This window comes from Triticum aestivum, chromosome 5B, assembly GCF_018294505.1.
Source record: "Triticum aestivum cultivar Chinese Spring chromosome 5B, IWGSC CS RefSeq v2.1, whole genome shotgun sequence".
Classification (NCBI taxonomy): domain Eukaryota; kingdom Viridiplantae; phylum Streptophyta; class Magnoliopsida; order Poales; family Poaceae; genus Triticum; species Triticum aestivum.
Window position 1 is genome coordinate 670,844,480 of NC_057807.1, and position 9,921 is coordinate 670,854,400.

At 47.7% G+C, this 9,921-nt stretch overlaps 1 pseudogene; it reads right to left on the reverse strand.

Annotated features, from left to right (window-relative positions):
* Positions 1–7,076: 7,076 nt before the first annotated feature.
* On the reverse strand, positions 7,077–8,909 carry LOC123115231 (glutamate decarboxylase 1-like; annotated as a pseudogene).
* Positions 8,910–9,921: the final 1,012 nt, after the last annotated feature.

Sequence of the window (9,921 nt, forward strand, 5' to 3'; positions counted from 1 at the left end):
GCATAATCTGGAGATGTTCACTAAGGGTGTTTTGTTCTACATGTTATGCTCTATCCATCAATGCCCCTGGTTGCAATTATAGCCTGTTGTAGCTTGTTGTAATCTTGCTCCAAAGTTGCTAAATAATGTTGCTGTCAGCCTGTTAACATTAAGTTCAGTTGTTGCCATGCTTGTTGTTAGTGATCCATGTACCCTATGAACTTGCTCTTGCCATGTTTAGCTTCACAAACATGTCTTCTTACTGTTGGGTGCCTTGTCATGCCATGTATTGCTTTGTGGTGAGTGGTACAAGCTTATCAACATGCCTACTTATCGTTGTTCCTGCCATGCCTTGTTTGCTGAATCTGTTAACGAAACTTGCTATATTTACGGGGGTGCCATCATATTTTCTGGTCCTTTTTGGCTCATGGTCAGTAAAGGATTTTTGTTCTATGCATTTAGTAGTATCATGCCATGCCTTTATTTGCCATGATAAGTTCCTGTAACATGTTGTTTGACAGCTCTAAACATTGCAACCTGATGTTATTTTCTGCAAAGTCTGAACTGTTATTGTTTGCAATCTTGCCATGTGTGTTTGAGCATGTTCTAGTGATTTCTGGAGATAGCTCAGTGTTCATGTTTTGTTATGCTTTACCTGTACATCATGCCCATGTCTTTTGTTTTCATGTTGGGATGTTGTAGCATATTGTTTTGATGCTTGCAATATGCCTAGTTGCTGTTTTGGACAGATTGTTGCTATATCATGATTGGAGTGTATGTGTTGAACCGTTGCTCCGTTTTGAGTGTACTCTATATGAAACTTGCTTAGAATTGCATGTAGCTTCATATTATCATGTTGCATCCTTGTTTTGGTGTGTTTGCTTGATGTTTGAATGCATTTTGCATCAATGCCATGTCTAACTTGTTTTGCTCATATCTTCTAGGCCGTAGCTCTAAATATAATGAACTTTATATGTAACTTGACTAGAATCTCGTATAGATCATCTTGGTGCATCTTAACTTGCTGTTTAACAACTTGAACATAAGGTTTATTCAGATCTGGACCAACTTCGAAATTTGCATATGAGGACTTACCGGAATTGTTATATGTTGCTTCCGGCCTCATTGAAACTTGCCTCGATGTGTTGCTCTTGTTTGCATCATCTCTTGCCATGAGTAACTTCATGTAGTCTTGTATTGCATCATACTTGTATTATGCATCATGCCTTGTTCATGTGTGGTGTGTTTACCATGTTGTGTGCTTCTTCTCGATAGTTCCCATATCGTTGCGATCGTGAGGATTCGTTCGTCTATGCTTGGTTCGTCTTCGTGGCTTCATCTTCTTCTTCATGGACTCGTTCTTCTTCCTTGCGGGATTTCAGGCAAGATGACCGCTACCCTGGATCTCACTACTATCATTGCTATGCTAGTTGCTTCATTCTATCGCTTTGCTGCGCTACCTATCACCTGTTTATCAAGCCTCCCATATTACCATGAACCTCTAACCTTTGACACATTTCCTATGCAAACCGTTGTTTGGCTATGTTACCGCTTTTGCTCAGCCCCTCTTATAGCGTTGCTAGTTGCAGGTGAAGTTGAAGATTGCTCCATGGTGGACAGGATTTTGTTGGGATATCACAATATCTCTTATAATATTAATGCATCTATATACTTGGTAAAGGGTGGAAGACTCGGCCTTATGCCTGGTGTTTTGTTCCACTCTTGCCGCCCTAGTTTCCGTCATACCGGTGTTATGTTCCTGAATTTTGCGTTCCTTACGCGGTTGGGTGATTTATGGACCCCCTTGACAGTTCGCTTTGAATAAAACTCCTCCAGCAAGGCCCAACATTGGTTTTACTATTTGCCTCACCACCACCTACTTTTCCCTTGGGAGTCGCTCTCTCGAGGGTCATCTTTATTTTAGCCCCCCCGGGCCAGTGCTTGTCTAAGTGTTGGTCCGAACCGAGCAGCCTGTGGGGCCACCTCGTGGCAACTCGAGGGCTGGTTTTACTCGTAGCTTGACTTATCCGGTGTTGCCCTGAGAACGAGATATGTGCAGCTCCTATCGGGATTGTCGGCGCATCGGGCGGCTTTGCTGGTCTTGTTTTACCATTGTCGAAATGTCTTGTAAACCGGGATTCCGAGTCTGATCGGGTCTTCCTGGGAGAAGGTATATCCTTCGTTGATCGCGAGAGCTTATCATGGGCTAAGTTGCGACACCCCTGCAGGGTATAATCTTTCGAAAGCCGTGCCTGCGGTTATAGGCAGATGGGAATTTGTTAATGTCCGGTTATAGATAACTTGACACCAGATCCGAATTAAAACGCATCAACCGTGTGTGTAGCCGTGATGGTCTCTTTTCGGCGGAGTCCGGGAAGTGAACACGGTCTTTGGGTTATGTTTGACGTAAGTAGGAGTTCAGGATCACTTCTTGATCATTGCTAGCTTCACGACCGTTCCGCTTGCTCTCTTCTCGCTCTTATTTGCGTATGTTAGCCACCATATATGCTTTGTCGCTGCTGCAGCCTCACCATTTTACCCCTTCCTTTCCCTTTAAGCTTTGCTAAGTCTTGATACCCATGGTAATGGGATTGCTGAGTCCTCGTGGCTCAAAGATTACTACAACAACAGTTGCAGGTACAGGTTATGCGAGGATCATGACGCGAGAGCGATGTTTGCTTGTCTTGGAGTTCTTCTTCTGCTTCTTCTTCGATCAGGGGATAGGTTCCAGGTCAGCAGCCTGGGCTAGCAGGATGGATGTCGTTTGATTTTCTGTTTGTGTTGCATTCGTAGTCGGATGATGATCTTATGTATTGTGATGTTGTATTCGTGTGGCATTGTATGCCTCTTGTATGTATCCCCATCTATTATGTAATGTTGATGTAATGATATCCACCTTGCAAAAGCGTTTCAATATGCGGGTCTATCCTTGGTGGGACCTTCGAGTTCCTTTTGGATAGGGTCGCATATTGGGCGTGACATGTCTACATAGTTCTCGAACCCGTAGGGTCCGCACGCTTAAAGTTAAGATGACAGTTTCATTATGAGATTATATGTTTTGATGTACCGAAAGTTGTTCGGAGTCCAGGATGTGATCACGGGCATGACGAGGAGTCTCAAAATGGTCGAGACATAAAGATTGATGTATTGGACGACTATATTCAGACACCGGAAGTGTTCCGGATGATTTCGAAGAAAACCGGAGTGCCGGAAGGGTTGCCGAAACCCCCCGGGTAAGTATTGTGCCTTAGTGGGCCTGAGGAGAGAGAGAGGGCAGCAGCCCAGTAGGTGGCGCGCCCTCTCCCATGGGGAGTCCGAATTGGACTAGGGGAGGGGGGCGCGGCCCCTCTTTCCTTCTGCCTCTCCCCCTCTTTCCTTCCCCCTTCCCCCTTCCTAGTTGGACTAGGAAAGGGGAGTCCTACTACTAGGAGGAGGACTTCCCCCTCCTTGTCGCGCCCCAAGGGCCGGCCGGCCTCCCCCCTTGCTCCTTTATATACGGGGGCAGGGGGGCACCCCAGAACACACAAGTTGATCTTCGTGATCGTTCCTTAGCCGTGTGCGGTGCCCCCTCCACCATATTCCACCTCGGTCATACCGTTGCGGTGCTTAGGCGAAACCCTGCGTCGATAGAACATCATCATCGTCACCATGCCGTCGTGCTGACGAAACTCATCCCCAACACCCTGCTGGATCGGAGTCCGGGGATCGTCATCGAGCTGAACGTGTGCTGAACTCGGAGGTGCCGTACGTTCGGTACTTGGATCGGTCGGATCGTGAGGACGTACGACTATATCAACCGCGTTGTCATAACGCTTCCGCTTTCGGTCTACAAGGGTAGGTGGACAATACTCTCCCCTCTCGTTGCTATGCATCACCATGATCTTGCGTGTGCGTAGGAAATTTTTGAAATTACTACGTTCCCCAACAGTTCCAAATGTGTAGCATTGTGGCACATCTGCCACTCAAAGGACAATACAAAACCATTACTGCTTGGGGGGTGGGGGGGTGTTAATGGCCGAGGTACTAGGATTTTCTTTCCTATTCTGCAAGACAACTGTACGGTGGCGACATACCTTAGCCATACATGGCACGTATGTCCTCGTACAAGTACAAGACCTCGCTACTAGCAGCGTGCGATATTGCATACTAGCCGCGTTCGGGTGGCACGTCACGAGTATGACGCTGCTGGTAAGGTATTACTAGCAGTGTGTGGCCACACGCAGCTAGTATGTTCCTAATGGGTGGCGTGTTGCAATCCAACGCTGCCAGCTAGGGCTGCAAACGAGTCGAGTTCGAGCGAGTTGGATTAGGCTCAGCTCAGATTATACGAAAATTCGAGCGAGCTCAAACTGAGTGAAACTCAAGGTCGAGCCGTAGAAAGTGGCTCATCCTCAGCTTGTATCGATCTCGAGCCGATCTCGAGCTATTTTTGAGCCAAAAAATAATATGATTTTATGAATAATCTAAGGCAATTTTTCAAACAATATAGCCAACAATACAACGTAGAAAGCCACTATAAAATTTGACTTATTCGCTCTCAACTGGCGATTAGCACTTGACAAATAGGGACCAATGAAGTAGAAAGATAGAAAAATAGTACATGTGCTCTTAAACTTTGGCTGAGAATAATAGGATATTTGACACAGGACTGACCACGCACTATGTTGAGGCTAAATTTCTCGTGCTTAATTAGGCCTGCATGTTTCCTACTAGGTAAAATTGAGAAAAGTTGTACACGGCATATATGAAAATAACTTATCTTTTTTAGTAAATATAAATATTATTTAATATAATTATAAAACATCGAGCTACCGAGCTAAAATCGAGCGAGCTAGTGTTGGCTCAAGATTAACTCGTTTCTCTATCGAGCTACATAAAGTGTTCATACTCAGCTCATTTTTTTTGAGCCGATCTCGAGTCGAGTCAAAAGACAAGTTGATCTCGAGCGGCTCACGAGCCTCGAGCTTTTCTTACAGCCCTACTGCCAGCATATCCAACACTCGTGGTGTTCCCTAGAGTCACACGCGGCTGATCATATAGAGAATGTATGGCGTGTGGGAATTTCACACTTGGCTGATGATACAGAGAACTTACAATGTGTGGAAGCGTCACATGGTAGCTTGCAGGATACCACACATGCTACTAATATGTTGTGCCGGCCAAAATGACAATACTGCCACGGCAGCGTTTTTTGCTACAGTGGCAGTGTTGCACATTTGATACATATATGAATATAGGAAGTATTATGCGCAGATTTGATACATTTTTTTTTGGAAATGGAGTCATACCCCCGGCCTCTGCATCATGATGATGCATACGGTCCTCTTATTAAAATCCAAAAAGTATCATCATAAAGGTCTTACAGCTCGTAAACGGAGCAAAAAAAGTAAATAAAACGGAAAATTACAAGCGGACAAAGACAGCCGATACGGTAATAATAAGGATAAGCTCTCTAGACTCCTATCCTGTTATGCGTACGCCATCTGAACCGGTTGAATATAACCCGAACCACCATCTCCCATTGCTTGCACCCAGTAACAATAGACTCCCTGGAGTCCATAGGCTCCCTGCAGATTTGATACATATATGAATATAAGAAGTATTATGCATTAAATAATGAATGTTATTATGTAACACATTTTAGATGAATCCAAATTTCAAAACATGCATATACACGTATACATAACACATTGATGTCGTTGAATTACAAGCATGCATTTCACATGCCAAATTTGTAAAAGCATGCATTTGACAAGGCCGGCTCGGCCGATGGCTCCAATATGTTGAAGTTGCGGTGGACTATGAAAAGAACAAATTCGAGCATAGGTACCAAACATAACACAGGAAGATTGCCACATAGCAAACGATAGCATGATTTATGAACCAAAGGGCTCGCTTTTCTGTGTGTGTGTATATAGGACTCCTCTTTCATACTCCTGGGTGTGCATCTGTCTTAGAGAGTTGCTGGTTATTGGATGTACTTTCGCTACTTATCAGTACTTGCATGCATTAACAACCTCCCAAATATTAGCAATCCAGTGCACATCACTCTTGCCGAACATTTTTCGTTTGGCTAACAGTGTGGTTTAGGAGGACATATCCCAACCCGCTAGGGTTCAAACCCTAGACAGACATTGGTGCTCGCATTATTCCTGGATTTATTTTAAGCTTCCGGTGTGACATCGTAAAATATCAAGATGTTATGCCGGCTCCCGGAGGTGCTCATAGGCAGGGGCGTAGCCAGGCCCCAGGCTACTGGGGCCATGGCCTGGGGCGTGGGTGCTCTATTGTTCGTTGACTGTAGCTAGAAAACACTATTTGGACATTGTTCAATACTGTGCATAGGCTGTTGGCCCGGAGCGTGTTCCCAGGCTAGCTACGAACTGCTCATAGGAGTAGGGTGTGCATGTATACGTTTATAGGGTTGAATGTATGCTCGTGTATGTGAGTGACTTCGATTGTACTAGATTCAGAAAAGATTTTCATTTTCATGTGTGCACTCACTATTTTTAATGTGTGTGCACATACTTATACTTATTCTCGTTTATATCGAGAGCGAACCACTTAAATTGCATTCGGATGAAAGTAAAAAACGAAGTTCCTTTTCTTTTACTGCAAAAGTCCGTTGTTTTTTTTCGGCTACGAACTATGAATCTTACAAGAATTCGGCCCATCCTAGCCCATGAATCCAAATGGCCGTCAAAAACACTCTTATATTGTGGGACGGAGGTAGTAGCAGATGTCTTGCATATTGTACGATGGATGTCTGTTGGTATCGTAGTCTTAAATACTCTTGGAACGGGAGTTTTTAATAGTCTTAAATACGAGAATATTCTTAATGAATACGTCCTCTGAAATTCAGTCCAGTGATTCGTGCACGAGTCTGCGCTAGAAAATCTTTATACCTTGTATAACTTTATAGCTTTAACAGAAATACTACTATCACTGCAATGCAAACTGTCCAAGTCATAAAAGCCACAGCAAAATTTTGGTTACAATCATAGCTATTACTCGAATCAGCAAGATAAGACCGGTAGTTTCACACGATGACCATCATTTGGATTCTGGAGACTCTTAATCGTCACTGCTTATTACTACTAGCAGACGCCGTTGGACGGGAGTGCGTCGAGCTGGTTCATGACCGTGTCGATGTCGAGGACGAGTCGCTCGGCGAGGGTGCGGCTGAACTCCTCCCGGATGACGACGCGGAGCACCGTGACGTGCTGCGCGTCGGCCGGCATGGTGTACGCCGGCACGATCCAGCCGAAGCGGCGCAGCATGTCGGAGACCTGGAACTCGTCGTGGCGGGTGTGGTCCTTGAGGGAGAAGGCCACCAGCGGCACGCCTTGGTCCTTGGACACGATGTTGAAGCGGCCCGTCCTCTCCAGGCCCTCCTTGATCACCATGGCATTCTCCTGGCAGTTCTCCATGATCTTCTTGTACCCCTGCATCCATCGTGTAATTAAAATGACAAATCTCCTCCCGATCGATCGATGGATGTTTGAACTGCGACTCATGACATGAGCCAGGTATAGTTACCTCGAAGCCGTGGCGGATGAGCTGGTAGTACTGCGCGATGACCTGGCTGGAGCCCTTGGAGAAGTTGAGCGTGAAGGTGGGCTGGTCGGTGCCGAGGTAGTTGATGTGGAAGACGAGGTCGTCCGGCAGGTCGTCCTTGCCGCGCCAGACGCACCAGCCGATGCCCGATGCCGGGGTAGACGAGGCCGTACTTGTGGCCGCTGACGTTGATGCTCTTCACCCACGGCAGCCGGAAGTCCCACTCCAGCTCCGGGTACAGGAACGGCGCGATGAACCCGCCGCTCGCCGCGTCCACGTGGATCGCCGTCTCCCACCCGGTCTCCTTGTTCTTCTCTTCGAGCAGGTCGTTGATGCGCTTCACGTCCTCGAACTCGCCGTTGAGCGTGGAGCCAATGATCGCCGCCACGCAGATGGTGTTCTCGTCCACCATCGCCACCGCCTGCTCCGGGTCCATCACGTAGTACCCCTCCCGCAGCTTCACCTCCTTGAGCTCCACCTCGAAGTACCTGGCGAACTTCTCCCAGCAGACCTACGTACAAGAGCATCGCAACGTAAATTTCAACTTGCACCTCAAAGGAGATGAATTCGTGAGCTAGGAGTTACTTGGACGTTGGCGCCTGTGACGATGTTGGGCTTGTCGAACGGCTTGCCCTCGGCCTTGCGCCTGTTCTGCCACTTCCTCTTGAAGGCCAGCCCCGCCAGCATGATGGCCTCCGACGATCCCACCGTGCCCACGCCCACGGCCGTCTCCGACTCGCCCAGCGGCGCGTGGAAGAGATGCGCGATCATGTTCACGCACCGGTTCTGCAATGCAATTCGATCAATGCCGCACAAGGAATAACAACGTCAGTACAAACTACAACTACATACATCTGTGAGGCTCAGAGACAGGTAAAATCAAAAACGGAATAATACGTGCCTGGAGCTCGGTGGTGACGGGGTACTCGTCCATGTCCACGTAGTTCTTGTTTATGGAGGCCATGATGAGCTTGTCGCACTCGCGCTCCATCCACGTCGTCACGAACGACGCCAGGTTCAGCCGGGGGTTGCCGTCGAGCATCAGCTCGTCGTTGATGATCTGGTACGCCGCCTCCTTGGGGATCGACTTCTCCGGCATACGGTACCTGCACGCACGCAACGGATCCACCAGCCGGTCCATTAGTAAGAACAGACCACGAGAGCATCGATCGAGCAAGAAGAACAACAGGCACCCATGCACGCGCATATATACCTCGGGAGAGACGACCGAACATAGCGCGAGGCGAACGTGGAGTGCACCGACACGTCGGTGTCTGAGGCGTCCCGGGAGAGCACCATGGCTGCAGCTACCCGATCGAGCAGTCGACCTACTCGCGTTCTTGGCTCTAGCTAAGCTGGCACTTGATGATCGAATCAGCAGGCGCAATATGATGCGACGATTTTGGTGTGTGCTATGGCGGAGGCGACACCCCGGCCGGGTATATATACGCGGACGAGGGACGACGCGTGGTGCAAACATGGAAGTTCTTGGTGCGTTTGCCATTGCCCTCGTAGACGCTTTCAAAAGGAAAGGTCAGAAGAGGAAGGAGAGAGTCAGCCTCAGGCCTGGTCCAGGTAATATTTCGTCTTGTGCTGTCAATAGGCAAGAGCTAGCAGTACGCGGGAAGCCTGCCTTTTATTTGTGGTTAAACATGAACAAAGCTTTTTTTTTTCCTGAGAAAACTTCCAATATATTCATCATCGATCATGATAGCACAACCCAGATTCATAGACCACCTAGCGACGACTACAAGCACTTAAGCAAGCCGAAGGCGTCGCCGTCATCGCCCCTCCCTCTGAGCCGGGCAAAACATGTTGTAATAGACAGTGCGGAAGTCGTCATGCTGAGGCTCTATAGGACTAGCACACCAGAACAGCAACCACCGTCGTTGAAAAGATATTTAGATCGGAAGGATCCAACCTGTAGACACACGAACAAAGATCGGATCCATGTAGATCCACCGAAGACAAATGCCGACCGAATCTACGAGATCGACCGGAGACAAGTGTTCACACGCCCTCAAATGACGCTAGAAGCACCACCCGGACGGGGGCTAGGCGGGAAGAAACTTATTCCATCTTGAAATATCCGTCGCCGCCTCATCTCACTGAGCAGGACACAAACACTAAAAAAGTCAGAAAAACATCTAGAAACGAAGCCCTCCCACCGACAATGGCCGAATCCACCATGCCTCCATGGCCCTAAGGCCACAGGAGACGAGGCAGGGCGGCGTTGGCGCCGGCAGGTGGCAGAAGGAACCCTAGCGGCGGCTGGGTACGAGGGCCTCCTGAACAACAAAGCTTTTTTGTATACAACACGAACAAAGCTTGAAACTCGTGTCAAACAACATATACCTTTTTGCGAGAAAAACAACAGATTTTTTT